The sequence below is a fragment of the Vombatus ursinus genome, unplaced genomic scaffold (genome assembly GCF_900497805.2).
Source record: "Vombatus ursinus unplaced genomic scaffold, bare-nosed wombat genome assembly UNPS02014791.1, whole genome shotgun sequence".
Taxonomy (NCBI): Eukaryota; Metazoa; Chordata; class Mammalia; order Diprotodontia; family Vombatidae; genus Vombatus; species Vombatus ursinus.
In genome coordinates this window covers 27417014-27430813 of record NW_020954569.1, presented here as the reverse complement: position 1 = coordinate 27430813, position 13800 = coordinate 27417014, and the positions used below count along the sequence as shown (strand labels likewise).

The following is a 13800-nucleotide window of genomic DNA, read 5'->3' as shown; positions in this document are numbered from 1 at the left end:
GAATTGGTCCCAACGGACCACAGGAAAGAAGGGAAGGGCAGTTATGCAAAGGATGCCTTTTAACGGAAAGGTTGTTAAAGAGGTGAGGTTTGATGGAGAAGGGATGGTGGCTTGATGCTGGTCTGGGACTGAGCTCATCAGACGGAGAGAGAGGGGAACCCCTTGGATGCAAACAGCCAAATGGCAGGAGGCAAGAACTGGGGGCTTTGCTTTGAGCCAGAAAGGCACTCCTGGTCTCAAGAGGCAGATGGCTTCGGGGGGAGAAAGGAATTGACTGATATTTCTCAGTTGCCTTTTAAAAGCAAATCCCAAGAGATTTGGTGAAATCAGTTTAGTAATCTGGGTCACAGGGAGCAATTTATTGGTTTCTTCAGCAGTTCCAGAAAGATCAACAGAGACAGAAGTTACATCTACTGTAGAAGCTACAGATACAGATACAGAAAATATATGGCAAGTGTGCCTTCTTTTTCCCTCTTTCAAAGGCAGAATTGTTTAATTCATTCCAGTAGGGCAGTTTTTAGAGTATTTGCTGACTTTTCAGTGTCAAATTGGGTTTGATTTCTTCCCTGATTTTATCCCTTCTAACCTTACAGGTTAAGTTGAAAGCAGGGTCTTGAATGCTGAAGGTTAGGGGAAATATACAGAAGAATCATTATAGTTTTTATTCAGCTAATGTAACATTTCCTTTAGATCAGAAAATATTTCACTTCTCTCCACTCCCCTAAATAAGCTAAATTCTGTCCTGCCTTTCTTACCCCACCACTGCCACCTGTCACAGAGCAGACTCTATGTGCAATTGTTCTCCATTAGAAATTCTTTTATGACCTAAAGATGAAATTTTGGTGCTATCAAGGAAAGGTTTCATTACAACTCTACTGTAGATAGTAAGGAGACCAACTGATTAGGTCTGAGTAACCCAGAAAGCACTATCTAGGTGACCCGAAGTCAATCTGATTCATATTAGGGCTTCTTGTTCTGCCTCTTTCTTTGAAGTTCTGTCTTTTTTGTTGTTGTTCAATCCAATCCCTGAGCTGAACCAGATACTCAACACATTTGCATGCTTCCTGCATTCCTCTGGGGACTAGGTGTCTGACTTGGGTCCAGGAGCCAAAGTAGGTTTGGATTACAAGTAGGAAGCTGTTGCCCTGTTCCATTCTGATTCTACATCATTGAAGCTTCTTTGCTCTTCTTTCTTAGTAAAGATAAGTCTTAACTCTGAACCAGTGACCTAGATCTCTTGATCTAGCATTTACAGGAGTGATATCTGGCATACGGTCCAGTCAGTTAGGGTTAGGATGACTAGAGGGAATTAGAGGGAAGTGGGCTTTTTTGGTGGGAGGGCAAATGGGGTGAATCTAAGTCTGACATAGAGATCATAGGATCATAGGATTTAGAACTGGAAGGTGTCTTAAAGAACAAATGTGATGGAGGCAGGTGATCAGGAGATTCAAGGTTGTCTAAGTAAATGTTCTCGCATTCCAGGTATATTGAGTAACAACTTGTCATCTGGTTTCTGAATTGCCTTTCTTAGACAGAAACAAACACTTAATTGGGGAGAATAGATTCTTGGGGGGGTAATTGTATAGTGTGTATGTGTGCATGTGTTTTTTAATATCTTCAAGGCTCAACATTTCAAATTGCTAGCTATGAAAACACATAGACTCAAAATAGTAATTTCAAGGTTGCATTACACCTTCTAGCACAGGGGCTTTTACCTGCATAGTGATCTCTGCCTCTTACTCATCCATACTTTTTATGTCCTCTCTTTCTCCTTGTATTATTTTATCTACCATCCTCTCACCTTGGTTCCTGAACTCCAGGCAATGATCCAGACTTTCTTTTTTAATAGACAAGAATTCAAATAAATGATGACTTCTTTGCTTCAGTTAGAGCAGAGTTTATGGCACCACTATAATACTTTTGTTGTTGTTGGTTTTGGATTGTTGTTTTTTTTTTGGCACTTGTGCCTATGCCTTCATTTTAGTAAGCCAAATGTATAGAGAAATACTTTATAACTGAAGATGAAGGAAAAATTGAACTTTGCTGGCAACCAAAAAACCACTTAAGAATCATTTTTGAGCATGTAATATACATACATACATATGTGTGTGTATATGTATATATATATATATGTGTGTGTGTGTATATATATATCTAAAGCTTTGTGGCATTAAATGTTAAGGGGAAAAAAAATAAGCCCACCAAGAACAGAACAAATAAATCAACAAGATGGGTGCAGAGTAGACCATAGACTATTACAGCTGAAAAATACTTTTAGTCTGATCTTCTCATTTTTTCAGTTGAAGAAACGGATATTCCAGAAAGGTTAAATGATTTGCCCAAAGTTACCTTGCTAGTTGGTAGTAGAACCAATATTAGAACCCACATCTAAAGCCTCCTATAGGCTAGTGCTTTTCCCACTATACTACCCTACCTCTTCCATCCAATAATTTGCTTCTATTAGTTCTGAACTCCATTGGGACTCATAATTTTTATCGCCAATCTATTTCTGTGATTTATTCTTGTGGTAATAAATCAGTTTTTCATGACCTACTATTCAGCATACAGGACTTAAAAAGGGTGATGTGCTTATGTAAATGCATTATTTTTAACCTGCTAATATGTTTTTAGGTTGGCATCAAAAGAGAGAACAGAGAAAGGTTTTGTGTCAGTCCTGAAATGTCACTGGGTCACTGAAGTACATTTCTCTCCCCATTGGTTCATGAAGTGTGGTCACTTGGTTATGGCCCCCATCTTTCCAAACAAGAACAAAATATGGCAAAGTCTCACAAAATTCTTAGTGGAAAGTCACATTGACTTTTTGAAAAATTATTAATTTTATGCTTTTCCTCCCAACTTATTGTGAGAATGACACTTTTATCCATAGTTATGCTTTTAACACTATTTATATAGTCAATCGCAAACTTGCCAAACTTATTAACATGTTTAACCTGTCATCTTTTGTTAGGAGGGTGATTTCTTTTCTTTTCTGAACTGTCACTGTGAATGACCTAACTAAATCTATGTTTTTTTATGGGGAAAAAAACCATTTATTTGTTAACCTCAATATTTTAAGAAGGGTATGAGGAGGCTAAAGGAAATGTATTTTGATAGAGCAAGCTGTCTTATTTTATTGAGGTGGCACAACTGTACTCAATTTAAAGAAAAGAGAAGTATTATCTAAAAATAATTCTATAAATGACTTTAAGAAATCAAACTAGAGTGACTTAGTGCTCATTGAAGGGAACTTGAGACCTTTTAAACTGTTCTATTGACATGGGACATTATTCTGCCTCTTCCAGATGAGATAATATTTGTAAAACACTTAGCAAAGTGCCTGGCATGTAGTGGGACCTATATAAATGCTTATTCTCTCCCTGCCCCCATCATGCAATTTAATTATCCATAGATATTAAAATGAAAGCTTTTAATGTCAATAGTTAGGTACAGAATGAAGCACCCGATTTGATAAGATAGTGGTGACAAAGAATATGTGGTAGAAAACAAAATATGTTCTGTATCATGCATTAAAATTCACTATAAATCAAAAGATACTTTCAAATTTATTAATTAATTATTTTCACTGTTTCTGATAGTGAGAGATATATTTTAATTTCATATATGGACTGGTCATTTCTCTATATTCACAAGTTTTACACTCAGAAAATGGGATTTTATTTGTTACCATTGGCAGAACTCCAGAAAATAATCAAATTCCTAATCAGTAGCCACACTTTATTGCCTAGTAAAGTCCCTTCTGTTAGTGGGAATAAACCTTTTTTTCCTCCAAAATTAAAATACCAAAATAAACATCCTTCATTAAGAGGTGGTATAATGAATTAGTTTTTTTATTTATTGTAAGTTAATTGCTTTTATAAGATACTTTTTAGAATCACAGACATTAAGTATGATAAGTGATTTTCTATATAATAGAAAACACAGATCAATTTGAAAGATACTCCACCATTTCTAGGTTTGACCAGGAAGAGCATTCTTTGGGGGTACACATCTTCTATCAGACTGAACCTTGATAAACTAAGCTGACTGGGATGGATAAATTCTTTAATTAAAATATTGCAAAGTTAGGAAATTGCATGAAGGGACAAGAGACCATGTCTACTCCAAACCATTCATCTTATGCGTGTGGAAACTGAGGCTCAGAGATGTAAATCTGGTTAGTTGCTAACAGTCACACAGGTAGTCGGGTCAGAGTCAGTATTTGAACTCAATCCCTCTTGAGTCCAAATCCAGTAAACTTCCCAGTTTTTGAAGATGGTAGGGCTTAGCACACCAGTCATTTTTGTACAACTGACACAGGGTTCATATCCTAGCAGTGACAGATAGATCAGTAGTGTCATCTTTGTCAAAGAAAGGCCCAGTATTTTAGTTTTCAATGAATGCTTGTTGCTTGATTCTAGGACTTAATTTCCTACTGTTTGCCTTGCTTCTATCCTATAACCTATTAAACTAGAGTTGTTTCATGGAGAAATAAAGGGGATTGAGTCTGAATAAAGAGTTCTGCCAACAGTGGCTTACTTAGTTAGGGCAGGAGAAAGAATAATGGCTAGCATATATTGTCCTAAACAATTGGGGGGGAGGGGGTAACACTATAGGCTATTTCTCTGAAGAGGAAGGAAAAACAAAAAGTTGAGGGAGAAAAAAAAATGTCAGATTCAACTAACATTTTTAAAATATTTGTCATGAGCAGAATACTATGTTAACCCATGGGGGGGAAAGGGGACACACAATCTAATAGGCAGATATGACACAAAATACTTATAATACATAATAATACTTAGGTATATGAGAGGTGGAAACCAAGTACAATGTGAGATCCAAGGAGAGGAGTATTTTTAATAAGAAGGCCTCACGAAGAAGGTAGCATTTGAGAAGTGGAGAAAGGAGAAAAGAGGACAATTCCTTTCTATAATCCTCTGTTTTTCTCTAATTTCTCCCTTTTTTTTAGAATCTTTAATAAGGTAGTGAATCATCTTGATTCTTAACTTCTTTGATTTTGACTTGGATGCAGCTACAGGACCCAGTGGATAGACCTTAGCACCCACCTCCCAGGATTGTTTTGGGGATTAAGTGCTATATAAATGCTAGCTATTTAGGCCCAACAATTCATTCTACCCTTTTAGTAACATCCTCTACTACTGACTTCCTACTCAACACAGCATCTAATAGCTACAGATTTTATTTCACTCGTGATATTAGTTAAATAGAAACTAAGGTAACAGAATAGAGTTTTCCAATGGAATTTTCCAGTTTTTAAAGGTGATCAATAGTCTTAAGTACAGTTCATTTTTAATTATGGATAATCTTATTCTTAAGCTTATTCTGAAGTTACTGTCTACTAAAAATACTTTTTTGTATTTCTTTTTAATCTTATATCATTACTGCTTCCAAAATGTACATGCTGAGTTCTTTGAAACCTAAACTCATAATCACTGTCCCTTTAAGAATGTTTGAGAGAATGTAAACTGTATATTAATCTGAAAATTAAAAAAGCATTCATAGAATAGTTTTAGAGTAGAGTTAAATGGAATGGATAAGATGGGGGAAATAAACAGTTTCTCAACATTAGTGTGGTCTTCACAAATCATTATTTGAATAGAAGTTATTTTTCAGATGAGAAAACATGTTCAAATCTAAGTATAAATACACATTTCAAAGCCTACCCTGCTGGCTAAATGATTCTGTGACTTTTAATATAGCATAAATTAGTTTTGGCTAACTGGTTGTTTTGATTATTCATGCCTGTGCTTCCCTCCAATTAATAAGGATAATAGGGAATGTATGTTAGAAGAAATATTTGTGTTGAGCAAAGTTCTGCCTTGTTTGGTTGTAAATTAGTAAATTTCTGGAACCTCCATTCCCATAAACAGCCTTACCCTTGAAGATTTGGGTCTGTGAGATTAGTTTCTAGATGCAGATTGCTTTGTATTGGCTATGACTAGGTGAATGAACCGTGCTTTATTTTTCTTGCAGCATATATTTCCATGAAGTGCAGTTATAAATTAATGTAATTTTTCCCATTAAGCATTCTCTTCTTGGGAGGAGCAGCTGTGCATATGGGGAATGCATTATAATGGTCCTTATATAGATCTGCCCTAAGGAACCTTCTTTACTCTTGCTTCAGGGTTGAAAGAGAGGCACTTTGGTTATGTAGCTTGGCAAGTGTAGTGTACCTTTAATACTCTTTTTTGTTGTATGCAAACATTTTAACATTTTTTTTTAGATGAAGAAAAGTGTGTACAATATATTTTCTTTGGTTGTTTTTCTATTTATTCTAAGTGGACTGCAGAGCAAAATAATACCGAATCTGATAACCTCAAGTGTGGCTAAAGTGATAGATGGCTTGTAGTAGTGGTGATATGAGGTCATTTTGTCCTAGAATTTAGAGTTGGAAAGGCCTTCAGAGGTCATCTAATCCAATCACTTATACCATGCAAAAATTCTTTCTACAGAAATTCTGAAAATTAACCTATCTTCAGTCTAAACGCTCTTGGCAATAAAAGACAGCCTATTTCATTGTTGGACAGTTCCCTTCTTGACTAAGATCAGGTGACACCTCCTCCAGGAAGTCTTTGTTGTTGTCCCCAATTGTTAGTGCTCTATTCCTCTCCTCTCAGAAATTACATATACTTTATATTCAATTGTGTTACATTACTTGTCCCATCCCTCCCTCCTCAGAAGAACTTAAGCTACCTTAGACACTGGGGTCTATTTGACTGTTCCATTCATTGTCTCCCTTGTGCTTAACACAGTAGGATATAGTAGCATATTGGAGTAGCTTAATCAATTTTTTTTAAAATTAAATCATTGAATTGATGGCTGGAAAGTTCTTCCTCATGTAGAGCTGAAACTTCTCTCCTAGCACCAGACCTTTTGACCTTTAGTCTTACTTTTTGCCCTTTGTACCTAAGCAGAATAATTTTTTTCCTTTTGTCAGGTAATGGACCTTTGGAAGTAGGTAGGCAGAGATCAGAAACTCACTAGATCTTTTCTCTTTTTGGTTTCTTCATCTTCTGAGGGAACAAAATTGACTTTCCTAGTTTATCTCCTATTTTGAAGATGAATGCATAAGCGTTAAAATATGCTGTTTCAAGCTTGACTTAAAGCAATGTGACCAACCTTAAACACAAATGTAATCATTTGGACCTTGGGAAAAATTCATATTTGAAAGTGTAGCACTTGGGAATATTTTTGGGGAGTGTGCGGTGGGGTTTGGAGTTTCCTCGATATGCATTTTTTCTTAGAGAAATAATGTTTGTATCTTGGAAAAGTTGTTAAGAATCATAAAATTGTGAGATTCTAGAGAAGAGGTGATTTGAGTCTAAATGAAAAAAGGGATGGTAATGTCATAGTCTCATTTAAAATCTGTATTGAATTCATATGAGTGATGTGCGTACTTACTGTGCTTAAAATATTGAGTGTCATTGCACAGTTATGTGCATTTTTGTGAAGGAAGATGGAATAGAGATTGATCATGAAATGTGTAGTGTATATATAAAATTGATACCCTATTGTTTATAGTTAGTCTTCAGTTTAATAGTCATAGTGACATTCACAAACTATGGAGAGAGATGTATTCAGTAAAGAAGTGATATTTACTTTGGGAAGTTTAAATTATTCTGATTTGCCTGCTCTCTTATATATGCACTTAGTTTGTACTTTAATTGCTGGATGTGTAAAACTCTGATGATATACATTTTTTCAAAGTTTATTTTCCTTTAGGTCAGTTTATTTAACTTTTCAGATGTTTAAAATACAATGTGTAATAGCTCTGGCAGCTATTTTGAAATTGTATGCAACTGTTTAGAAAAAAGGTTTTGCTTGACTGGAATAGTGGCATAAACATGTACATTTCAGCAGACGTTCTTAATAAGAGACTTTGAGGTTGAAGTTGCATTTGGCATTTTAGCAGCTAAAAAATTGAGACATATTTTATAACATCTTTTCTAATAAAATTTTTAAAAATTCTTCACCCATAAAAATGGTCACTTCACTAAAAAATGTCCTGAAGAATTTTTGCTAACCCTCACTACTGTTCAAGTACATTATAAAAACGACTATGACTGCTTTAAATAAGTAGAGCATCATGGTGACAAAATGAATTAATTATTTTTATTTTAGAATTGCTTCCTTACATTCAATCTCATTTGAGCTTGTCCTAGTTTCTTATGAGTCCTAGAGATTAAGACTGTGTTAATATGATAGCATTTTTTTTCCAATTCTTTTCCTCTGTATACCAGTTCAGTTAACCAAATTGCACAGTTATGTTATCCTTAACAAGGACAATTTCCTTATGGTGAGTGGTTCAAATGAAGGATTTCATTGTGGATTTCTAAAATATTAATTTAGTTGATTTTCTCCAGGATACTTACAACAATAATCTGGTTTCTAAGTAATTGTGTGGAATTTGTTGAGGTAATATCTTTCATTTGATGGATCTATGATATAGTGGTATCAATCAGTCAACATTTATTAAGTGCCCTTAAATGCCAATTACTGTCCTAGACCCTGGGAATACAGAGACAAAAGTGAACCTAACCTTCCTTTCAAAGAACTTCTATTCTTTTTTTTTCTTAGTTCTATTTTATCAAATGAGAAATATTAAACAATGAAAACATAAAGAACTTTCTAAATGACTTTTAAGAAATTTACACCAAGTAAGAGAAAATTTTAAGTGGTAAAAATAAATTTCAGAACCTACCAAAGAATTGGATAACAAATGTTAAAAATTTTTTTCCTGAAGAAGACCTGGATAGATAATATAATTTATTCTAGTTGGAAGGGAAAAAACTCTGGTTTCATTAAGTGAAACAATTTATTCCTTTGCAACGATTTATCCACTGTGTCAGTTTGTTTAATTTCTTACTAAATAGGTATTTCTTATTTATACATCACACAGGATACAAATAAACATTTGCTAATTTATCAACATATTAAAAAATATAGGTTGATCAAAGTACTTGCTCTGCCTGAAAAAAAAAACCAAACCAGAATATTTTTCAAGATAACCAATAAACATAGAAAACCAACATATACAAGCTTATTGATAGTATACATCTTCTTTTTGACTAAAAATACTCTTCTATTTTTACAATGACCCTTAGGTATCAATTCTCATTTTGGATCCTGTGAATCCGTCAGGATTTACTAACAATTTTGTATTCGAAAGTGTAACTCAACGGCCCTCAACTCAGGGGTCACAAGTTCAAAGAGCTTATATTCTATTGGCAGACACACACATATACACGTAATATATGTCCATATATGTATGTTTGTATATGTGCGTGTGTGTATAGTCCCAAGTCTTAGGGTACTTTTGAGGTTTAATAGCTTAAAACTACCCTAAGACTTATGTGACACACTGTGTACATAAGTATATATGAAAAAGATACAAGATGATTGATGCAGAGCAGCACTGTAAACTGTTGAAACCAGGAAAGTCGTCATGTGCAATATAACACTTGAGGTGTGCATTCTAGGCATAGGGGATAGCCAGTGCAAAAGCAAAGAGGGATGGCAAGTTGATTGCCATATTTGAACAACAGGAAGACCAGGTTTCACTGGATGTAGAGTATGGGAAGGAAAATAATATATAATTAAGTTGGCAAGGTAGTTTAGGACCAAGTTGTGAAAGGTTTTAAATGCCAGAGGAGTTCATATTGGATTTTAGAGTCAATATTTTATTGAGGAGAATGACATGGTTAGGCTTTGACTTTTGGAAAATCAGTCTGACAGTTATTTAGAGGATGTATTAGAGTGGGGAAAGACTTGAAGCAGTGAAGTAAATTAGAAGACTATTTCAGTAGTCTAGGTGAAAAGTGATGCTGCTGCTGACAATAATAAGAATAAGAATAGCAGCTTACATTTATATAGCACTTAATATGTGCCAGGCACAATGTTAAGTGCCTTATGATTATTATCTCATTTGGCTCTCACAACAGCCCTGGGAGGTAGGTGCTATTATTATCCCCATTTTATAGATGAAAAAATGGAGGCAAGCAGAGGTAAAATGACTTGCCCAGGGTCACACAGCTAATACATATCTGAGATCATATTTGAACTCAGTTACTCTATCCGCTTCACCACCTAGTTGCTCAGGTGAGGATAGTGATGAGCACCAGAGCTTGTGTGGGTAGAGAGAAGGGGACAGATACAAGGTGTGGTGGACATGATGGTGAGTGTTTTTCCCCAATGGGCAGATCACAGCCCACCCTAAGCTTTTCACTTTGTATGACTTTTGACCATGTCATCGTATAAAAACCAACTAACCAAACAAACAGAAAAAAATCAAGAAGAACCTGTAATGTGCTTTCTCTAGGCCGCTTGACATTTCATGGGGCTTAGTTATCCTTTGCTTTCTCTGTACAAGACCAGCCCATATGTTTTGTTTTTCCCCAGGTATACATCATTTTTTAATCACTCAATGATGATGATTATTGTAAGGCATTCAGGTACAGTGGAAGGAAAATTGGATTTTGCATGAGGCATCCATGTCTACCACTCATTAGCTATGTAACCTAGGGCTAATCACTTCATCTTTCAGAGCATCAGTTACCTCATGGGGTAAATAGGGTAAATGCTTACACTAGCATTTACAACTCACAGAATTGTTATGAGAATCAAATGAGGTGATTGTATGTAAAAACACTTCTTAATTGCAAATCCCTACACAAATACATGCAATTGTTTATTGGTATTAGTTGTGTAATAGCTAAATACTGTTGTTAATTGTTGAGTTGACATTAGAATGCCACACTATTTTATAAGTCAAGAGCAGTGTCCTAAAAAACTGTGCATGAAAGTGTGTGTGTGTGTGTGTGTGTGTGTGCGTGTGTGTTATAATTGGCCAGGCAGATATTGGCTAATCCTTACTAATATTTCTGAGAAATAAAATCAAATTATCATATATTTCATATGCAATACTGAAATACGGTAGTTGTTCTATTGCCGGGGGAACCAAATGGACAGGGAAAAGGGAGAGAAGGGCCTAGGCATTTGTTAAATACTTGTAATGTTCCAGGTACTATACTAAGCTCTTTACAAATATTTAATTTGGTAGGGATCATAGTGTTTTGTGTCTGGAACCTTCTTCTTCCCCCTCATTCCTATCCTTTACCTTTTTGATGTAATGCAAACCTTTTTTTGGGGGGAATAGCCAAAGAACTATTTCCCCAAGGTCTGCTTCTGGGTTGGGGAGGCATGGTAAAGCTAGGTTATTGTATTAGGAATCAGATCTTATTTGTCAAATGGGCTGTTCAAAAAAAAGACCATAATGAAGAGTAATACAAGTACAGTAGGAAAAAAAAAATCAATATTTCTGAGGCTCTGGGATAATTGATTTACCAACCATCTACAGTTGGAAGGGACCTTAGAAATAATATAGTTTGACCTCTAAATTTTACAGATGAGGAAACTAAGGCCTAAATGGGTAAAGTGACTTGTTCAAGGTCACTTGGTCAGAAGTAGTATCAGGTTTGAATTCAAGTAGCTTGACTCCAAATCTAGTACTCTTTCTACTACACCTTACTCCTAATGTTAAATACCTACTTACTCCCTCTCCCTTAAATTCCTTAATTTATATTTCCCCTTATGGCTAAACTAATAAAGATTTTCCCTTACTAATGGAGGGGAAAGTTTTACAGGAAAGGGACATTAACATTGTATTATCTTTTTTTTTCTTTCTTTCTTTTTTTGGTGAAGCAATTGGGATTAAATGACTTGCCCAGAGTTACACAGCTCCTCTGAGGCTGGATTTGAACTCAGGTCCTCCTGACTCCAGGGCTGGTGCTCTATCCACTGCACCACCTAGCTGCTCCAGCATTGTATTGTCTAAAGAGATTTGCTTCCCACCTCCAGGCTCATGTAATGTAATCAATCAACCAAGAAACATTTATTAAGCATTATCTATGTTCCAGGCACTTTTCTCAATATATAAAGTCAAAAATTAAAGGTTACCTACTCTCAAGGACCTTATAATCTGTCTAGGAAGCAATATATTCACTTATCGATCAATCAGTCAATAAACATTTCTTAAGCACCTACTGTGTGAAAGACACTGTGCTTATAAGTATAGATATAATATCAATTAGGTAATTTTTTTGAGAAGGTGAAGGTTTGGTGACTGGTGGGATCAGGAAAGGCCTTTTGTAGGAGGAATTGATTGCACTGAACCCTGAAGAAAGCTTGGCATCCCAAGAAATACAGGTTAAGGAATGAACATTCAGGCCTGGAAGACTGCCCTAGGCAAAGGCACAGATATGGGTAAGATTATCAGAAAGTAGATAGAAAGTTTCAAGGAACTTTTAAGGACATCTAATCTAGCCCTCTCCTTTTACAGATGAGCAAACTGAGACTATAAGAGATTAGGCAACTCACCCAAGGCCAAGATTAAAATCAAGATTTCCAACACTCCAATCTGAGGCCCTTTCCAGTACACTACAATGCCTCCTAAGACCTTTGTTGACTTGGAGAAAACAGATTTAGTTTAATGATAAGGTAGAAAGTCTGATTGTAATGGGTTGAGAAATAAATGAAAGAAAAGGAAGTGGAGGCACTTCCTTTAAGCAACTCTTTCTAGGGCTTGATACCTCTGTAGTCAATTAAGATACTGTATAATTGTTTTTATAATTCTGACAGCAGTATCTGATACTGTGTGTGTATCTATTTACACCTTGGTGTACAAAAAAAATACATGAAGGTTAAGGAGTGATCTTATATAATGGTTGAAAAGTGAATTCATATTCCATCATCTTGCTTATGAATCTCGTGCTATTCCAAGGAAAACTATGGTAGGTGAAGTGGAACTTTATTTCCTTACCACCACCCAAGATTCCAAGGTATAGCAAACATTTCTACTCATATTAAGAGCCCTATAATTTGTTATTTTATGTCTTCTCTCTTCTTACCTCATTAAAAATTACGCTACTTTTAACTTAACCATAGACATATCTTTCAAATTGAGGCATGTTGAATTTTCACTGGCTTGCTCCCACCTGCCTCAAATTCTTGGTAAAAATTTGCTGAGTGAAATGTCAGCTGTCTATTTTTTTGGCTGCCTTAACTTAGACTTTAGCATTGTAAAGACAATTTCCTTTGTTGTAATTGGGGGTTGAAGAGCCAGACAGAGAGGCTATCATACCCTGTAAAATCCTGAACTTTTCTTTATTAAAATTTACAAAAAAAAAAAAAAAAGGGAGGGTGCAAAAGGTGGGTCTTTGATTGTGACAAATAGTTTCAGTTCCCATTTTAGAAAGGTAAGGGAAATCATGAGTTTCCATCCCAAAATCTTTAAAAGACTAAAAAAAAATAAAAGGGAATAAGATATGTTTGAAAGGGATTAGATAGGATAAAAAGAAAGAAATCAAGTGGGGAGAAGCTGCCAAGCTTTGTTTTTAGGATAGTTTAACACAATGGGTGGAGTGGCTCCTAGATACTGTATAGCTATGTCATTGCATCTGCTCGTTTCCCAGCTATTATTCATTGCAATGCTCCTGTATTTGATGTAATGCTGTGGTTGTGAGAAAGGTTATTTCCCATTTGGTATTTCTTCTATGCTGGAAAAAAGGAAACCTGTTGCCCTCTTTTAGAAAGATAAATGATTTGATTTATGTAAAACATCTTTTGGAGCACTATATAAATATATCAGCTGTGATACAAACTCTTATATATGGTCAGTATGGCTTGTCTTTTAAACAGTTTTTGTAGTGGTAGTGATGAATTTTCATTGATCTCACTTTCTCATCCAGTCCCTCTTGTGACCAGTATTGAAAAGGGTGCAATCTC

The 13800-nt window shown here is 35.4% G+C and overlaps 1 protein-coding gene across 4 annotated transcripts in view; it reads left to right on the top strand.

The window, feature by feature from the left end:
* The window catches only part of TRIO (trio Rho guanine nucleotide exchange factor), a 505121-nt gene that overhangs the window by 3639 nt on the left and 487682 nt on the right, over positions 1 to 13800 (top strand). The window lies entirely within an intron of this gene.